Consider the following 21,288-nt stretch of genomic DNA (forward strand, 5'->3'; position numbering starts at 1 on the left):
TTTAAACCCTGTGCTAGCTGACCGCATCGTATAACAAGGAGTGCCTCTGGTGCCTGCGTTGCACTCAAGACACCGAATCATGCGATCTCCGAGTGCCTACCTCCCAAAAACCATCAGTGACAGGTAAGTTCAGCTACTTCCCCTTTTTTCCACCCCAAAAAACACACATGACACTTTGACTTGTCGACCCAGCTCCACGAGGTGACAGTAGGATGCCGGCCAACAGATTTTTTCCTCAATGGCAGAGATAAAACAGTGGATCATTTAGCTGCCTTCCTGAATTAATTCTCTGCAATTCTTGAAGAAACTTCCTTATTTTTCTTTCCACCCTACTCCTAGACCAACATATGGATAAAGGATATATTCTTCCTTCTAGCCATAAATGTAATCCTCTTCACAAGAGTGCTTCACACTTGTTTTTCACGACTTCTGAGCCGCCTCATGAAGCCTCTATGAAGTCTGACAACAATTAGTAAGCCCTTCTAAAATGCCCTCATGATGTATCTGTGAACGTGTCCGTGGGTCCGTCAGAGATGTCAACAACGTCACCTGTGACGACTGTTCTGTTAACTGTCCACCCAAAAAAAATTGCAAAATTGTTAATAACAGAGTCTTTACAAAATGGTCACAAATCCTACATCTGCCCACTTGGAATTCAAGCAAGACTCTGTCAGCAGGATCCTTGCCAACATGGTACTTATCCTGATGCCCTATTCAGGGTGCCACCTCATACGGTGCCACTCCCTATGATGACACCGATCACGATGCATAATCCATCGAAGACACCTAGCATTCTGATCTTCACCAATCCAACCTTGATCAATATGAAGAATCGCAATCCTCTTGATGCTGAATAAAATCGTTAACCTCTACACTTATTAAGCACTGGATGATGTGAAGGTTTCTCTTGTTTCCTTTTTGATTGCCCAAGGAAAGGGCAAATTCATTCAGCAGCCACCATGCCACCCTGCTCTTAGTATGTTCCTGGCGTTGAAGACCTTTCGGCAATCAATCAAGGGGAGGTTTTTGCAGGTTCTCATGGACTAATGGGTCATGTGCCAAAAGACTCTGTCACTCTGACGTTAGCCGGAGCATCAGGGCATTCCTGTGAAAGTGGACCACCTGGTGGGATCCTTAAATGCCGGGGTTGATAGTTCAGCAAATGGGTGTCTGGTGGATCATGAATGATGCCAACTCCTAGAGTTGGTAAATAACATATTCCCACAGTGGGGAGAACCCTGGCTAGATCATTTTCATATTGCAGAGAGAGTTTGCACCTTGGAGTTTTCATTAGAACTATCATTACAAAGTACATCCCAACTGTAAAACGGATTACAGGAGTCCTGTATGCTTTTCTGCCCCTTTCTGTCCTGCACAGAGTTCTGAAAAATATTGAGAACAACCAGGCCAAAATAATCTTAGTAGCTTCAGATTGGGTAGGAAAAGTGGGGTTCTGAGAACTTCTGGGCATGAGCATCTCCCTTCCAATCAGATTCTCACTTCAAGAGGCTCTCCCTTCACCAGAGCAGGTTATGGATCTTCACCTAAACCTGCACATCTACACCTCTGTGTACGGAGAGTGAGCAGTTTACTGCATTTAATCTACCAACACAAGTGGTGGATTTCATCCTGGCCACCAGGAGTCCTTCCATGAAGTCCATTTATGCTGGGCTTTGGGAAAAATTTGTAGCTTGGTATGAAGTCCACAATACAGATCCCATTACAAGTTAAACTGTTGAAAGTCCTGTTGTTTGATTGGTCTTTGGCCCAACAAGGCCTTGCTCTAGGCAGGATTAAATGTCATTTTGTGTCCCTTTTGGCCTTTTTATGTTAACCGGACCAACCAATCTTGTGTAAATCACCTGTTGTGATGTGGTTTATTAAAGCTTTGGCGCACGTTTCTTCCCAAACCATTTGTCACGCCACAGTGAGACCAAACCTTACCCTTTAACTTTTTAATGCGTACGACCCTTTGAGCCAGATGCACAGCTTCTCAATTTCATCTGCTGACCTTGAAGATTGTCTTTCTCATTGTGATTTCTTCATCTCGCCATGCAAGGGCACTTCAGGAATTACCAGTGCAACTGCTCAACAGCTTCTTTTTCCAGACAAACTGCTGCTGAGGACTAGGGTGGTCTTCTTGCCTACATTTGTGACTCTTTCACACGTTGGGCAATCCATCACACTCCCAGATTTCTTTGCCCTTGCTCACTCCTCGAAAGAGGAGAAGAGACTCCATGGACTGGACCCCCTAAGAGCCTTAAGCTTTTACTTATCCAGTATTAGGGTATCTTTCATAGATTCACATGTCTGAATCATTCCCCGTCATCGGGATGGGAGTCCCCGGTACATAAATAAATTAATGTCCCCTTAAACATAAATAGTAATAGGCCCCAGGGCCCCACATAGTAACATATCCATATCCTTCTGTAAAAAGGATCAAACTCTAGAGAATAGCCAATCAGCTATCACCTCCTTCTAGAACCCTCCGCACGTCGGGCTAAGGGAGTCTCCTCTGAGCTCTGCCCAGTTTGCTTCTCAACTGGTTTTCCAATGTTTTCTGGTGATTTTCTTCATATTTTGGACAGAGTTTCCTGATATCTTCATGGCTGAGACACCTAAAAAGTGTCTTTTTAGGCCCTGTGGTTCCTGTGGAAAGAAGAGACTACATTTAGATGATCAACATCAAGATTGTCTATATTGCCTTCATCCAGACCATTCTTCCAAGGATTGCAAGGTATGTCGTACCTTCTGCACAAAAACCCTCAAAGATCGGGAGGGACGCCTTTTAATTTGGCTACAAAGGCTGAAAGACAGAGACCAACTGAAGTCTTCTGAGGAGAATGAGGGATATTCAGTATCCTCTAAGTCCTCTCAAAAGAGACCAAGGGTGGCTTCTCCGGGCCCTTCGTCGCAGCCTCCTCAAAAGAAGACACTTAAGAAGTCTTCAGAGGTCCACTCCAAGGCTCTACAATCGAAGGTGTCCTCTCAGGAAGTTCCCACCTTCAAAAAGCCTACTTCTACTCCGTCGACGATGACAACATCGTCGACGACGACTTCAGCGACAAGGAGAACTGTATCTACAGCCTTATGTGTAACTTCATCGACGACAACAGTCTCCATGTCGATGGCAACATCGTCATTCACCACGTCGATGACAACGACTCCATCGTCGACAGCAGGTAAGACTGTGTCGTCGACGATAAAGATCAAGAAGACATCGTCGACGTCGAAGCAACCGTCGATGCTGCGATCGCCAACGACTGGGTCGTCGACGAGCTCGACGACGAAGATAGCCCCGTCGACGTCCACGCCATCTACGAGATCTCCACCGGTGATGACAGCAGGTTCGACGACGACATCCGTCGATGTTTCACCATCGACGACCACACCGTTGACAAGCTCATTGACGATGACCGATCCAAATCTGAAAAGCACGTATGTGCATCTAAAGATTACAAAGAAGACCTTGACGCCGGCCATAACATCGCCAAGTAAGGTCCAACCACTGCCTCCAGCATGATTTCTGGAAGAGGAGGATTGGATTCAGATGAGGGGGACATGTTTCAAACTGCGACAAGCCCCTCTGAACTTAATGTAAAATATCAGGACAGTTCCGATGAGGAAGACTATGAACAGGAGGAAGAATATCAACCACCTCCTCCACCAATGGTTTGTCTTCCAGCCTCTTTACGGACTAAAAACAGAGGTTTCCAACATTTCCTAAACCTCAACCCCTGGCGGTGTCTCCATCTCCAAGACCACGGCCTCCACCTTTAAATTTACAACCGGAACCTGTCATTTCTCCGCAACCTCCATCTCCTGATGATGATGAGGAGGAGGATCAGCATGAGGAGGGAGAACTTCAAGACAACCAATCTAACCTTGATGAATGGGATGACTATGTCATTCCCTGTCCTGCTTCTCCAGTGCCTGCACAGGCTAACTCACCACCTGAAGACATCAGGGGGTTCCATAATGTCGTTGAGAGGGCAGCTCAACATTTTCAAATTCCCATGACTTCGCACCAGCAAGACTGCTTCTTGTATGATTTTAGGGAGCCTTTCAAGAAAGCAGTAAGATCTATACCCATAATAGAATACTTGTGGGATCAAGGTGTGAAAATTATGCAAAATCCTTCCTCAGTGCCTCCAGTGTTACCTCGCTTGGATAAGAAATACAGGGCGCCTGATACTGCTCCAGCTTGTTTAATAGGACATCCCAAGCCGAACTCGGTTATAACACAGGCGGCTCAGAAAAAGTCCAAGAATCCTTCTGCCCCGTTAACAGCTCCTCTGGATAAAGAAGGCCGAAGGTTGGATCACATCGGAAAGCATTTTTCCTCGATGTCTGCCTTGACACTAAAAGCGTTCAAGGCTTTAGCGCTATTGCGGCGATATAATAGACAGTTATGGGCAGACATAGCTCCATATCTGGCGGCCTTGCCTGAAGACTCAAAAGAAGAGGCAAAAAAAATATTACTTGAAGGTGAACGCTCATCGTCAGAAATAATAGACTGCGCAATGGATATGGCGTCGACTGGATTTCGTCAGCTGGCTGGCGCAGCAGTGTTAAGGCGACAAGGTTGGTTAAAGGCAACTTCTTTTCGTCCTGAAATTCAGACAAAGATCTTGGATCTTGGTGACCTGACCTGACCTCGTCAGAGACGGTCGCTCCACCCGCCGTGTGGCTCCTCCTGAGTTCACCCGGTCTCCCTGCTCCCAACCGCTCGCCGCCGCTCCTGTGGTCGTGACCCCTGTGCCTTCTTTTGTTTCTCTGTGCCAGTTGTGCCGTTCTCCCCCGTGTGGTGACCCTGACTGTTGTTTTTCTTGCCCCCCGTGTGGTGACCCTGTTTGAGTGAGTCCTGTTTTTCTGCCGTTTTTCCAGCCTTTCCGCCGTTGCACCCCGCTCCCTGCCTCTGCTCCCCTGCGGCCCTGCCCCCTTCTCTCTTAGGTCCTCTCCCCTTCCCATTCGCCACCCCGCTCCCGCCTCCCAGCTGCTCCTCCCTCCCACTAGACACTTAAGGCGCTTCCACGCGACGGGGAGCAGTGACCTGACCTGACCTGACCTCGTCAGAGACGGTCGCTCCACCCGCCGCGTGGCTCCTCCTGAGTTCGCCCGGTCTCCCTGCTCCCACCGCTCGCCGCCGCTCCTGAGGTCGTGACCCCTGTGCCTTCTTTTGTTTCTCTGTACCAGTTGTGCCGTTCTCCGCCCGTGTGGTGACCCTGACTGTTGTTTTTCTTGCCCCCCGTGTGGTGACCCTGTTTTCTGCCATTTTTCCTGCCTTTCCGCCGTTACACCCTGCTCCCCTCTCCCTGCCGCTGCTCCCCTGCGGCCCGCCCCCTTCTCTCTTAGGTCCTCTCCCCTTCCCATTCGCCACCCCGCTCCTGCCTCTCAGCTGCACCTCCCTCCCTCTTCCCTCTCACTCTCCACTTAAGGCAGATTCCGCACGTACGAGCAGCGGGTGCGCCAAATGCGCGCCGAAGGCGTGCCAAAGGCAAGCCCGTCTGCGCCCGTCCGCGCCTGGACCGCACCCAGCGCCAGAACCCCTGGTCCTCATCGATGCCAGCGCACCCGACGAACCTACGACGCCGCAACCCTCCACGCACTCAACGTTGGCTGGAACCCCGCCTGCTACCTGGCCACCCCGAAACGAACCCACGGACCCTTCACCTACTAAGCCTGCCAATTCACCTGCCTCCGAACCTGCACCGCACCCGCCAAACGAGCCCCAGCAAAAACCACCTCAGGTGCATCCTGCTCAACACCCGCTCCGTCCACAGGCACGCTGTCGAACTCTGGAACCTCCTTGACTCAACATCTCCAGACGTCGCCTTCCTCACTGAAACATGGATGAACGCCTCATCAGCCCCCGACATCGCCATAGCCATCCCGGAGGGCTACAAGATCATCCGGAGGGACCGCATCAACCATACTGGAGGAGGCATCACCATCATCTATAAGAACACCATCCGCATCACTCCGATGACACCCTCACCGCCCCCGAGCACCTACACTTCCAGATACACACCGACCCCAAGACCACCCTCAGAGGCACCCTCATCTACAGACCCCCGGGACCTCGCACACAATTCAGCGAAGCCATTGCAGACTTCATCAGTCAGCACGCCCTCACCTCCACAGACTTCATCCTCCTAGGGGACCTCAACTTCCACCTGGAGAACAACAAGGACTGCAACACCGCCGCCCTGCTGGAGAACCTCGCCAACCTTGGACTCGAGCAACTGGTGAACACCCCCACCCACTACGCCGGCCACACGCTCGACCCCATCTTCTCCTCCAGCAAGCACATCTCCTTCAGCCACTCAACCGGACTACACTGGACAGACCACAGCTGCGTCCACTTCAGCTTCAGGAGAACCACGACCCACCACCATCCACAACAGGTTCCCCGCAGAAGTTGGAGCAAGATCACCACCGACCAGCTCACCACTGCCCTCAGCCAGAACCCGCCCACCAACACGACGGACCCCAACAAAGCAGCCCCCAACCTCACACAGTGGCTCGTCAACTGCGCCGATGAACTCGCACCACTGAAGAATCCTCCCAGCAGACCCGGCAGCAGAAAAGCCTCGTGGTTTACCAACAAACTCAAAAACTCCAAGAAAACCTGCCTCACCCTCGAGAAAGCCTGGCGCCACGACCAGACAGCAGAACACATGACCGCCCTCAAGAACGCTACTCGAAAACACCACCAGCTGATCCGCACCACCAAAAGGACAACATTCAAAGAACGACTGGACAAAAACACCCACAACAGCAAGGAACTCTTCAGCATCGTCAAAGAGCTCTCCAACCCCAGCGCCTGCAACAACGACATCACACCCTCGCAAGACCTCTGCGACTTACTCGCCTCATTCTTCCACCGCAAGAGAGCCAATATACACAACAGCTTCGGCGCGCAGACCACGGACCCAACCACCGAACCAACGCCCCCCACCACCACCCTCTGCACCTGGACCCCGGTAAGCACTGAAGACACCACCCGCCTGATGAACACCATCCACTCCGGCTGACCTACCGACCCTTGCCCACACCACATCTTCAACAAAGCCGACTCCATCATCGCACCCCAACTCCGGAACATCATCAACAGCTCCTTCGCATCTGCCACCTTCCCGGAGAGCTGGAAACATGCCGAGCTGAGCGCCCGCCTGAAGAAACCCACTGCGGACCCCACGGACCTCAAGAACTTCCGTCCCATCTCGCTCCTCCCCTTTCCAGCCAAAGTCATCGAGAAGACCGTCAACAGACAACTCTCCGCCTTCCTCAAGACCAACGGATCCCTCAACCCCTCACAGTCTGGGTTCCGAGCAAACCACAGCACCGAGACCGCCCTCATCGCAGCCACCGACGACATCAGGTCACTGCTCGACAACGGAGAAACTGCTGCCCTCATCCTCCTGGACCTCTCAGCAGCCTTCGACACCGTATGCCATCGCACCCTGATACAGCGCCTCAGCAACACCGGAATCCAAGGAGCGGCCCTGGAGTGGATCATCTCGTTCCTCGACAGAAGTACCCAGAGAGTCCACCTTCCCCCGTTCAACTCCTCGGACACCGAAGTCATCTGCAGCGTTCCGCAAGGATCTTCACTCAGCCCCACCCTCTTCAACATGTACATGGGCCCCCTCGCGGCCATCGCACGCCAACACAACCTCACCATCATCTCCTACGCCGACGAGACCCAGCTGATCCTCTACCTCACCAACGACCCCGCCACCGCCAAAGCCAACCTCCAGAAAGGAATGAAAGACGTTGCGCAATGGATGAAGATCAGCCATCTGAAACTGAACTCAGACAAGGCGGAAGTCCTCATCCTAGGACCATCTCCCTCCGCCTGGAACAACTCCTGGTGGCCCCCTGCCCTGGGCACCCCACCCAAGCCAACGGACCACGCACGCAACCTGGGCTTCATCCTGGACTCATCCCTCACGGTGACCAAGCAAGTCAACACCGTCTCATCATCCTGCTTCAACACCCTGCGCATGCTCCGAAAGATCTTCCGATGGATCCCCACTGAAACCAGGAAGTCGGTTACCCAGGCCCTCGCCACCAGCCATCTGGACTACGGGAACACCCTCTACGCTGGAACCACTACCAAACTCCAGAAAAGACTCCAGCGCATTCAGAACGCCTCAACACGACTCATCCTGGACATTCCTCGCCGCAGCCACATCTCCGCCCACCTGAAAGACCTGCACTGGCTCCCCGTCAACAAGAGGATCACATTCAGACTCCTCACCCACGCACACAAGGCTCTCCACAACACGGGCCCGAAGTACTTCAACAGCCGACTCACATTTTACATACCCACCCGCCAGCTCCGTTCCCTCAGCCTCACCCTCGCCTCCGTCCCACGAATCCGCAAATCCACCGTCGGAGGAAGATTCTTCTCCTACCTGGCAGCCAAGACATGGAACTCCCTCCCCACCCATCTACGGCTGACCCTGGACCATCTCTCCTTCAGGAAACAACTCAAGACCTGGCTGTTCGAGCAGTAGCGACCCCCACCCCTCAGCGCCTTGAGACCCTAACGGGTGAGTAGCGCGCTATACAAATTCTATTGATTGATTGATTGATTGATTGGATATGCCCTATGATGGCCAGTTTCTTTTTGGACCACAAATTGATGAGGCTCTCCAAAGTATAAAGAAAGATACGGATACGGCCAGAGCATTGGGAACTCTCCAACTCAAAAGTCCGTCCTTTCGTGGATCAAGGGGGAGAGGGCAGTCCTCCTATAGAGGGGATTACCAATATCGGTCGTCATACTCTTCTGGTCAGCAACATCAATCACAATATCGTCTTATGGAAAATCATCATTTCGTGGTAAAAGTCAACAAATAGGCAACGCTTGTGGGCAATGACCCTTCACTTCCGCCAGTCTCCAGTTCATCTCCACCCTCAAGAACTGGAGGAAGAATTTCCCATTTTCTGACAAATTGGAAGCAAATTACGACGGACCGTTGGGTTCTACAATTAGTTCAATTCGGCCATTCACTAGAATTTATTCACATCCCTCCCCAAACCCCTCCCCGACCTATGCTTCACAAAAATCTACGTATACTTCTCCGGGAGATTTCTCTTATGCTCCAGAAGGGAGTGATAGAAAGAGTTCCTCTTTCTCTTCTGGGGAAAGGATTTTACTCCCACTTCTTCCTGATACAGAAAAAGGAAAAGAAATGGAGACCAATTTTAGACCTCAGAACCCTCAAAAAATTCCTAAATAAGCAGTTGTTTCGTATGGTGACAATCCAGGAGGTTTTGCCACTTCTAGATGTAGAAGATTACATGGTGTCTCTGGATCTTCAGGACACTTACTTTCATATCCCAATTCACAGGAATCACAAGAAGTTCTTAAGGTTTGCAGTAGCGGGTAGACACTTTGAATTTCGCGTCTTGCCTTTCGAGTCTGCACCTCCCATCTTTACGAAGTGCCTCTCTCCAGCGGCTGCATACCTCAGACAACATCACCATCAAGTTTTTCCATATCTGGAGGATTGGCTGATCAAGGCACCATCCTTAGAAGACGCGTCCAGGTCTTCCAGCGCTTGTCTACAACTTTTCAATCGTTTAGGAATCACACTCAATCGGGACAAATCAGTCCTTCTACCTTCTCAACGTATACATTTCCTAGTCGCTACCCTCGACACGAGACTAAAGAAATCTTTTCCATCACAGGAAAGAAAGGACAAGCTCTTGACACTAGCCATTCTTGTAGCTTTCAAGAGAACCTTGACAGTTCGCCTCTTCAAATCCCTTCTCGGAATGATGTCATCATGTTTCTTGCTGGTTCCACACTGCCACCTTCAAATGCACCCTCTCCAGGAGGTGCTATCAGCACAATGGTTCCAAGCACAGGTTCATTCGACGATCTAATAATAATGACCCCTCAGATGGTCAAGGCTCTGCAATGGTGGATTTCTCCTCAGAACCTTTCTCAAGGCTTGCCCTTCTTGCTTCCAGCTTCACCGCATATCATCACAACAGACGCCTCACTGGGAGGCTGGGGAGCTTTCCTTCAAGAACTGCAGATAAGCGAAAGTGGTCCCCCTTCGAAATAGGTTTTCATATAAATCTCCCCGAACTATGGGCGGGCTCCTCCGCCCTTCCAGCTTTTCTCCCAAGAATCAAAAATTCTCTGTTGCTTGTACGTAAAGACAATACCACGACAATGCACTATCTCAAAAAGCAGGGAGGAACTCGCTCTCTAACACTCTCTCACGAGTCGCCAAACATCTGGAACTGGTTGGTCCTGCACAATATCTCCCTTCGGGCGGAGTATGTCCCATGCACAGGCAACGATCTAGCCGATTCACTAAGCAGACAACACACAACGGCTCATGAGTGGGAATTGGATCAGGGCATCGATCAGGGCATCCTCGACCAGATGTTCTCACAATGGGGCACTCCTCTCATTGATCTGTTCACTACAAAGCACAACGCCAAATGCCAAAACTTCGCAAGCTGGCATCCCCAGAAGGGATCTCTAGGGAATGCATTTTCGATCCCATGGTGCAACGTCTTTGCATACGCTTTTCCACCGTTTCCGATGATTCCCAGAGTCCTCAGGAAATTGAAAGCGGAACCTTGCACGCTCATTCTCATAGCCCCAGCTTGGCCACGCCAACATTGGTTCACAGAGCTTCACCTTCTTTCTCTGGAACCGCCAATATGGTTGAGGCAGTTTCCTTTTCTCCTCACTATGAACAACCAGCAACTCCAGCATTCAAATCTGGCATATCTCAGTTTATCCACCTGGCTCCTGAGTTCAAAGAATTTCAAAATCTAAATATTCCGCCGGATTGTAGGGTCATTCTAGCTCGGGCTCGAGCAGACAGTACCAACAAGACATACTCTTTAATATGGAAGAGGTTTTGCATTTGGTGTAAAACTCAGAAAATACATCCCTTTTCTTCTTCTACAGTACAAATATTGCCTTACCTTCTCCATTTGGCAAACTCAGGCCTTGCTCATGCATCCATCAGGGTTCACTTGGTGGCAATATCCCGTTACAGATCTTCTTCGGGCCCTTCTCTCTGGTCTCACCGATTGATTATGCAATTTTTTAAAGGCCTCTTCAGGACTTTTCCTCCTGTAAAGACTTTACCTCCTATTTGGCAGCTCAACACAGTCCTTCATCAACTCATGAATCATCCCTTTGAGCCGATACACAGGGCTGATCTTAAGTACCTCTCTTGGAAAACGGCACTCCTTCTTGCACTTACTTCAACAAGATGAGTAAGTGAGCTCCAGGCTTTCTCAATTCAGGAGCCTTTTCTGCAGTTCGAACAGGACAGAGTAATATTGCGACCAAACCCAAAATTTGTACCTAAGGTCCCGCCAGATTTCCATCTCAACAAACCTGTAGTTTTACGCTCTTTCTTTCCAAACCCCCACACTACGGCAGAGAGTACTCTGCCATCTCTGGATCTCAAACGCTGCCTAAAGTTTTATATTGAGAAGACGAAAACCTTCCGTAAATACAACCAGCTCTTTGTGGCCTACAGAAGACCTAGAAAAGGCCTTCCACTCACTAATCAAAGTATTTCTCGCTGGATCTCTGCAGCTATTTCATTCTTTCACGAACAGGCGGGGCAACCCCTGCAATCTAAAGTAAGGGACATTCCACTAGGGTGATGTCTACATCCATGGCGCTCTTCGCAGGAGGGCCTATATTAGACATTTGCAGAGCAGCAACATGGACGACGCTGCGTACATTCACAAAGCATTACTGCCTGGATACAGAACTTATGAAAGATGCGGCAGTGGGACAAGCAGTACTTCGTCATCTATTTCGATGGAGGTGAGCCTTCTTTTCATCCCACCATCCTTTTTTCGTATATGCACATTTCTCTATTGTATTTCTCGATGGTATCTTTGCTTACATTCTGATGGTTTCTATTTGTCACTTTGATATGTTATTATCTGGTGAATTTGTATCTACTGTACCATCCGAAATGTGCTTATCATTGCTTGCTACTCTGATTCAGGCATGTGAATCTATGAAAGATACCCTAATACTGGATAAGAAATGCGTTACTTACCTGTAAGAAAACAAGTTACTTACCTGTAACTTTGGTTCCCAGTATTGGTAACTTTCATAGATTCCCATGCTTTTGTATCATTCCCCGTCGTCGGAATGGGAGTCTCAGTAACAAAATAACATAGCAGTAGGTACAAAAGAGAAAGAAAAAGGCCTAGGCCTCATTCCCTTTTGTAGCATATCCACCTCTTTTTGTAAAAGAGACCAAACTAAGCATCAGCCAATCAGAAGAGCCTCACCCCATAAAACCTTCCTGAAGGAACCTCAGAGCCTCAGATTTTCGTAGCAGTGGTGTAACAGTAACCACATCTGCTGAAGGCTGAGCTTTCCTCGGGGAGGAGGGTGGGCACATGGGAATCTATGAAAGTTACCAATACTGAGGAACCAAAGTTACAGGTAAGTAACTTGTTTTCTTGCCCCAGTATTGGAACTTTCATAGATTCCCATGCTTTTGTATCAGAGTAGCTAGCAGTAAGCAATAAAAGCACATTTTGTGGCATAAGTATATATACATATACATCTCAATATGTATACTTACATAAGACAATAAGTAAATATCCATTGCAATAGCTATCATAACTCACATTAGAAACAAAATGTGCAGAAAAGGAAGGAGGGATAGTAAGGAAAGCTCACCAATCAGTGGAAGAGGTTCCTCAGGACTGCCTGGCCCATAGCCGTGTCATCCTGAGTCAAGGATTCCAAGCAGTAATGATTCGTAAAGGTGTGCACGCTGCTCCAAGTCGCAGCCCTGCAAATGTCTCTGATGTGCACTCCCGCAAAGAGAGCCGTCGATGAAGCCACGGATCTTGTGGAATGTGCTCTAATCCTGCTGGTCAGCGGCTTACCCGCTGTCGAATGACAATAGAGAATGGCACTGGAAATCCATTTTGCAATACTCTGTTTCAAAAGTGGGAGGCCCTTGCGAGGACCACGAAAAGCAATGAATAATTGTGATGATTTAAAATTTCAAGCACCGTTGTACATCTAGAGAATGCAGTGACCTCTCTGCTGGTGTGGAAGGGTGAGGAAAGAAAGATTTGAGAATAACCGGTTCATCCAGGTGAAAGTCCGAAGGCACCTTAGGTATGAATCTCGGATTAGTTCTAAAGATTATTGTATTCCTCTTGAACTGGAGAAACGGTTCCTGTATCGTGAGAGCCTGCAACTCACCAATGCGTCTCGCCAATGTGAGGGCAAGAAGGAGAGCCAATTTCCATGAAAGGAATTTTATGTCCGTCTGATGTATTGGTTCAAAGGGGGTCTTCATGAGCTGTGTGAGTACCAAATTTAGCTGCCAAGTAGGAGGCAGAGGCCTCACTGGGGGGTAGACTCAGAACAATCCTTTGAAAAATTGTTTAATTATTCTCGAAGACCAGAGAGAAGGCCCAGATGCAGAACGTCTGTATCGAGAAATTGCTGCCAAGTGAACTTTTATGAATGAATGAGCTAGTCCTGTCTTAGCCAAAGACAAAAGATAAGGAAGCAGCTGATGAGGCTGAGAAGAGAAAGGGTCAACATCTTCCTTCCTACACCAAATGCAAAATCAATTCCATTTTAAACTGTTAGTTCTATTCGTGGAAGGAGCTCTAGCCTGGCGAGAGAACCTCTTATTTCATTTGAGATGGAAAGGTTCATGAATTCTCGCTGCTCAGGAGCCTTGCCGTCAGGTGTAATGAACCTGGATCCGGATGCAAAATCTGTCCTTGGGACATTGTGAGAAGATCCGGAATCGTCCGCAAAGGAAGAGGCGGGCAAGAGACAGAAGATGGAGTTCTGTGTACCAGAACTGTCTCGGCCAAGCAGGAGCTATCAAGATCATCTTGCACGGTTCCACCTTGATCTTCCTGATAAGCCACGGGATCATTGGAATGGGGGGGGAAAGGCGTACACAAATGCTCTTGACCAAGCTATTGAACGTGCATTCCCCAATGACCCTCGATGATGAAGCCTGCTTGCATAAGACCGGCATTTCTTGTTGGTCAGGGTGGCAAATAGATCTATTGAGGGTTTGCCCCACCGTAGGAAAACCTCGTCTAGAACCTTTTGATTCAGTTCCCATTCGTGACAGACCGAGGATAGCCTGCTGAGTCTGTCTGCATTTTCGTTTAGGACTCCTGGCAGATGTACCGCCTGCAGCGATATTCCGTGAAGAATAGCCCATTCCCAAATTTCTTGAGCTTCCTGGGACAACGGAAGAGATCTGGTACCCCCTTCCATGTTTATGTGATGCATTGCCGTGGTGTTGTCCGTTCGGAGGAGAAGTTCCGAACCTCGCAGCCGAGTGAGAAAGGCTTGAAGAGCCAGCCTGATAGCCCTGAGTTCTAGGAGGTTGATGTGAAGAAGACGATGCTGAGGTGACCAATGCCCGCTGACATGAAGATCTTGAAGTACTGCACCCCAGCCGTCCAGTGACGCATCCGTTGTCACCACCTGTGGAGATGGATTTCTTACGAAGGATAGACCTTGGGAAAGGTTTTCGCGTTTTGTCCACCACAAGGCCGCTCTTTTCATTGCCAAGGTGATCGTCACCTTGTCGCCGAATGAACCGTGAATCTTCTTCCACTGTTTGTCTAGCTGCTCCTAAAGAGATCGCATCCGAAACCTGCAGTGAGGAATCGGAGGGATGCATGAGGAGATCACTACGAGAAGGGTTTTGTAACGGTGTACTGAAAGATACCTTCTTTTTCTCAAGAGCAGAGCCATAGCTCACAGTTTTTCCTGCCTTTCTAAGGATGGGAAAGCCTTTTTGAGGTTTGAGTCCAAGATGACCCCCAAGAAGCACGCTGTCCTGGACGGAATCAGAGATGATTTCTCCTTGTTGAGAGTAAGACCCAGATTCTGGAATAGGTTTGTACATACGCTGACTGCTTCCCTCACAGCCTCCCTGGACGGAGTCTTCAGCAACCAATCATCCAGGTAAGGGAAGACCTGAAAGCGATTTTTCCTCAGAAAAGCTGCCACCGGTGCCAGCACCTTGGTGAAGACTCTTGGGGCTGAGCGAAGCCCGAAGGGTAAAACCCTGAATTGAAAGTGGCTCTTGTCTACTGTAAACCGTAAAAACCTTCTGTGTGCTGGGTGAATGAGTATGTGAAAATACGCATCTTCAAGATCGAGCGTGGCCATGAAATCCCCTGGGTTGATGAGACGCAATATGTCTTGAAGCGAGACCATCCGAAAGGATTGGGAAATGAGATAGGTGTTGAGCTCCCTGAGATCTAAAATAGGGCACCATTTCTCCAGCGTCTTCTTTACCAGGAAGAACCTCGAATAGAAACCTTCCCCTCTCTGTGATAAGGGGACCAGCTCTACAGCTCCCTTTAAGAGCATCTGATGAACCTCGAGCTGCAGGAGAAGCAGATGTTTGGACAGAATGGTAGCAGGAGGCTTGGATGGTGGGATTTGTGTGAATTCTAAAGTATGGCCCTTTCGAATGATGTTTAGCACCCAACGGTCTGAAGTTATCTTGGACCAGTTGCAAAAGTATTGAAATACCCTGCCCGCTACAGATGTTCTTGTGGAGGTGGGCACAGCAGGAAGAGCCAGGACACCGCTATTGCCTCTTAGACACATCACGTCCCTGGCGTATTTGCTTCCCTCTAGTATTCAATCTGGAGAAATTCGATGTTTGACCTTGTTTTTGATGATAGGGTTGCCGGTATTGTTGTGACGCTGACCCATATGACGAGCACCGCTGCTGCTGGTATGAGCCTCTGTATGTGGTACTCTTGCCTCTGGCACCCTTGAGCGGAACCTTCCAATACTGAAGTGTACCAAGAGACCTAGCCGTCTCCGTATCTTTCTTAATATCTTGGAGAGTGTCACCTATATGCTTCCTGAACAATGCCTCTCCATCGAAAGGTAGGCCCAAGATTTTATTTTGGATCTCTGGTCTGAACCAAGTCGCTGTGAGCCATCCTTGGCGACGAAGGACCACTGCACCAGCTAGTGATCGAAAAGCCGTTGTGGCGATGTCCATGGCACAATCGATGATCTCCATTGATGTTGCTTCCCCCTCCTGTAGAATCTTTTTCGCGTAACCTTTTGCTTCCTGGGGCAGTTGATCTAGATAAGGCGAAATGTCACATCATAACTGGGGATCATATCTACCCAGTATCGCCAAGGCATTCGCAGCCCGCACCAGAAGACTAGCCATAGAAGAAAATCTTTTCCCAGCGTTATCTAGTCTCCTGCCTTCCTTATCAGGGGGAGTAGTCAAAGGAGCCGACGGGTTGCGGGACTTCCTCTGTGCAGCCTGCGAAATCACTGAGTCCGGTTTTGGGTGCCCAGTCAAAGCCGCCGGACCATCCTTGCGCGCCTTGTATTTCTTTTCCAGGCGTGGTAGGACAGGGACCACCGTAGCCGGATTTTTCATGGCCTTTAGACCTTCATCCCATACATGCTGTACAATAGGGATAGATCTAGTCACCTTCTTATATGGCTCCTTAAAGTCATATAGAAAACCCTCCGTGGTAACAGATAGCATGGGCAGCTTGAATCTGCTAGAAGCCCTTTCCATTAACTTATTGAACTCCCGATATCCACCGGAGGGGAGTCCACAGGGTCTGGACATGGTGATGCCGGGTCCAGGATTACGTACTCATCCCATCCCAAGCCCTGATTAGGCCTACCATCGAGATTCTGATCCTCATCCGAGCAATCATCTTGTATGCCCAGTGGCATTGAGGGTACATGTGGAGCCGGTGTTTGAGACAGAGAGACCACCTGAGTCGGCAACTCTGGAGAGACCATTACTGGGGTCGCAGGGGCAGGCAAGGTTTGACTAGCTGTAGTAGCAGCAGGCTGAGAGCACCTTGATTTGTAATCCTGCAACATGTATGGAGATATTGCAAGAGAGAAGTTGGAACAGACACCATCTCTTGGCTTGAGAACCCCTGTGGTACAGAAGAATGTTGATAAGAACATTCCTGAAGATATTCTCCCTCCGAATCTTTCTCCTGACATTTCAACAGCAGTTGGGATGGACTGTGTGCATATCCAAACGATTCCTGCTCCTCATCATCTGAATCTTCATCATCTTCCTCTAACAACAAAGCAGGAGGCAAGGGGGCAACGCTCCTTGGAGACGTCATGTCTGGAGTAAATCTTTTCATAGATATAGTAATTCTCTCAGTCGACGATGGAGCTGTTAAAGGTAAACCTGTCGTCGTTGGCGTCTTCAACGGAATCGGTTGTGTCGACGAACGAACAGTCGACGACGAGATGGGCGTCGTCGAGGCTGTCAACGACGAGACCGTCGACACTCCTGCCATCGTCGTCGTTAATGTTATCGTCATCAAAGCACTCAACGGCGACACCGTCCTTGTCACCACCGTCAACGAAATCTTGGTTGTCACTGTCGTCGTCGATGTTCCCGTCGACATCCTCGTCGACGTCACTGTCACCACCGTCGGCGCTAACGATCCCATCGACGCCGACCGTACCATTGACGAGCCCGTCGACGGCACCACCTTAGACTTGGGCTTCAACACCTTCGTCGACGGAGCCTTCTGCTGCATCGTCGACGAGTTGGAACTCCTGTCGACTTCTCAAAAGACTGAGAAGATGGCTTTTTGAAGGCTGGAGCAGTCTTCATCCCAGTGGACGGTGTAGATGGTCCCTCCCTCTCCTTTAGACGGTGGTGAGGAGATTCGACTGGACCCTGGCTCTCAGACTCGCGGGGGTCTTTTTTGAGGCCTTAACTGGACGCTCCACAGAAGGTGAAGGGGAAGCCCTACCCCTTTGACTGACCTTCTTTAAGTTGAAGTTGAAGAGGACTCCTCACTGTCACTGGATAATGTGTCTTTCCTGGACTTCAGTTTTTGTAGCCAGGTGAGGAGCCGACCCTCACGGTCCCGGAGGGTCTTGGTAGAAAAGGTACAGCAGATCTTGCAATCCGCAGCCTTATGATCTGGGCACAGGCAATATATACAATCTTTATGCCTGTCCTCAACAAATAACCTTTTCTTGCCACAGGTGGAACACGGCTTGAAAAGGGCCTTCTTCTTCTCCTTATCAGACATCCTGGAAGGGACAGCCAACAATACTGAAGAAAAAACTGAAGAAAAAATCCTCGAAAGAGTAGAGATTGAGCAGAGCTCAAAGGAGACTCTCTAAGCACAACGTGCAGTAGAAAATCTGAGGCTCTGAGGTTCCTTCAGGAGGGTTCTATGGGATGAGGCTCTTCTGATTGGCTGATGCTTAGTTTGGTCTCTTTTACAAAAAGAGGCGGATATGCTACATAAGGTATTGAGGCCTAGGCCTTTTTCTTTCTCTTTTGTACCTACTGCTATGTTATTTTGTTACCGAGACTCCCATTCCGACGACGGGGAATGATACAAAAGCATGGTAATCTATGAAAGTTCCAATACTGGGGCAACTGCAGTAATCCAGTATTGGTATCTTTCACAGATTCACATGCAACCCTCCTACCTCCCCTGGTGGAAGGGCTCATCTAATTCTCTCAGTAGTACGCCTACTTAGCACGGTGCTTACGAAAATCTGAGGGACAGGAGCTCCTTCCAGGAAGGTTCTAGAGGGAGGTGATAGCTGATTGGCTCTTCTCTAGAGTTTGGTCCTTTTCACCAAAGAACATGGATATGTTACTAATGTGGGACCCTTGGGCCTATTACTATTTATGTCTAATGAGACATTACTTTATTTATGTACTGGGGACTCCTATCCCGACGATAGGGAATGATTCAGGCATTTGAATCTATGAAAGATACCAATACTGGATATCTGCAGTTACAGGTAAGTAACGCATTTCTTATGGCTTCCCTGCATGAATGTATATACCTGTTGTTGAAACTGATATTTAAGTATTGTCGTCTCAGCTTCTCAGTCCTGAACGTATGCAAATCAGATGATGAGGTGCTATTTCCTATCATTGCAGTGCACTGCTGGGCTGATGTGTTTTCATGTAGGCATGGTCGCTAACACTGGTATGATACCACATGTAAGGACAAGAGTCTGCATTTTATACGTGTTGGGAAAGGAATTGACATGTACGGCGCAGGGGACAGATTGGTGTAGTACTTTATTACCATCCATGCATGCAAACGTGTGCTAAATTTGTCCTCTAACAATAAGATCGTTTTTGTGTTTCTATTAGTTCCCCTTTTGGATGTATCATACGTGGCACTTGATGCCCATAATTCTGTGAGACCCAGTTGCTTGATGTAGGTATACATGTACTTATGGTGTTCAGATGATCGATTATTTTGAAGTGTTGACCATAAGGCTTGATTTGAGGATCTTGGGTTCAGCTGATTTTGTACCAAATGTTTTATAGTTGCTTCTCTTCTAGCTGATCTTGTTTAGTAATGCCGAATTCTAGGCAAATTTCTGCAGGGGAGGAGCTTTGTGGAAGGTTGAATACTCGCCTTAATGTATTTTGTCCACTACATCTGTGTCCTGACCTCCCATCACCACGCTCGCATAGGTTATTGTTGGCAGTTACTTCGAGCCAATTACAGTTAGGATTGGCTGGGGGCCATTTAACTTCCTTACCAGAGCGATAGTCATGGGTTAGAGCCGTCCTCTTTTGCTTAATATAATGTTTTTGTTGAGTGATGGTTCCTCTTGAGTCGAGGTATAGGCCCAGGTATTTGTAATGCGTTACTGACTCAAGGTGGGTTTCATTTAATAGGAATCTTGGTGCATGGCCCAAAGAGGTGGTAATCGACATTGTTTTCGTTTTTGACACATTTACCTCCAAGGGATTATTTTTTGCATAACAACCGAGTAATTTTAGTGCTTTTTGCAAGCCCACTTTGGTTTGGCTGAATAATACAATATTGTCTGCATAAGACGGAGAGGGCCCAAGCGGGGTAGGTGGGTATTTGCCTGATCCAGCGCAGATGAGAGATCTGCCATAAAAAGTTTAAAAAGATGCGGTGCTAACACACATCCTTGCTTTAGTCCTTGATGTGTAGGTATCATTCTAGACAATCTTGTGCCTTCTCCAAGTTTTATTGGTACCCAGGTATCCGTGTACAACAAGCTGATGGCTTGCAGTAACGTGTCTGGTAGGCCCCACCCTTTCACTTTGAGCCACAGCAATTGGCGATTTATGTGATCAAAGGCAGCCTTGAATTCTATATAGGCCATATGTTGTTTGTGTTTAAAATACTTTCATTGATCTAAAATAATAGCAGTGGTCAATATGTTTGTTATCGTGCCTACTCCTTTTTTAAAGCCAGTCTGGTTCTGGGGAATGATGTTGTTCTCATTGGACTTTGTGGTTAAATCTGCAGACAGCAGTGATGTGTAATATTTTGCCTCTGAATCAAGGGGGTTAATGAGACGATAGCTTGAAGGATTTACCCTGTTCCCAGCCTTATGTATGGGGTTTATTATGGAACCCCACCAGTTTTCCAAGATTATTCCACTTAACTGTACTTCCCTGAATAGCAAAGCCAGTATGCCAGACCAGAATTCTGCGTCCTCCTTAAAAATTGCTTGTGCTGGGCTGTTTAGGCCAGTGGCACCATCACGGCATCCCTTGGATAGAATTTTGCAAACTGATGTCGGAGAGTATGTGTTTTCATCTTTGCTTGAGCCAGACTAAAGGGATGTGGAAAGTGATTCCTGTTGATTTTGTCTGAGAGGATATTGACTGTGATGCTGATGATTTATTGAGAAAGTGGTAATGATGAAAGAGATCCATGTTGATTCCGAGATATTGATGTTGTTTATGGTTTCAACTGCTTTATTGAGGCTTTTAACTATTTCCCAGACGTTTCTTGGGTTGTAATGCTTGGCGGTATATTTTGTTTTTAACCAACATTCATCCATAGCTACCCTTTTATCTTCACATAGCTTTTTTTAAAACGCTTTCTTAAGCCCTTTTAAACAAGCTAGGAGTAGTTGGTCAAAGGGACGCCTTTTGATTTGCCCGGCTAGTTTCTTCTGCGCCTTCTTCAACTGTTCACACTGCTTGGAGAGCTGTGTTCCTGATTTTTTCTTAACCCAAGGGGTTCTGCACTAGGGCAGTTGAGAATTGTGTTAGAAAAACTGAGCAACCAGCCATGCAGTGTTCCTTAGTGTTGGTGCATGTGGTTATGAGTTTCTTGGCCTGTGCTTCTAGGTCAGCTATGGTTTTTGTCGTCCAGTGTACCTGCTTTAGATTTGTAGTGGTGGTCAGACTAACGTCTGGCTGGGATGGTTTGTGCGTCCGTGGAGCTGTTCTGATCTGCAAGACTTGGCATGAATGA

The 21,288-nt window shown here is 48.4% G+C and overlaps 1 protein-coding gene across 3 annotated transcripts in view; it reads left to right on the top strand.

The window, feature by feature from the left end:
* CHD3 (chromodomain helicase DNA binding protein 3) overlaps positions 1–21,288 on the top strand; it is an 813,321-nt gene that overhangs the window by 784,646 nt on the left and 7,387 nt on the right. The gene's annotated exons all lie outside the window — the stretch shown is intronic.

This window comes from Lissotriton vulgaris, chromosome 12 (assembly GCF_964263255.1).
Source record: "Lissotriton vulgaris chromosome 12, aLisVul1.2, whole genome shotgun sequence".
NCBI classification, from domain to species: Eukaryota; Metazoa; Chordata; class Amphibia; order Caudata; family Salamandridae; genus Lissotriton; species Lissotriton vulgaris.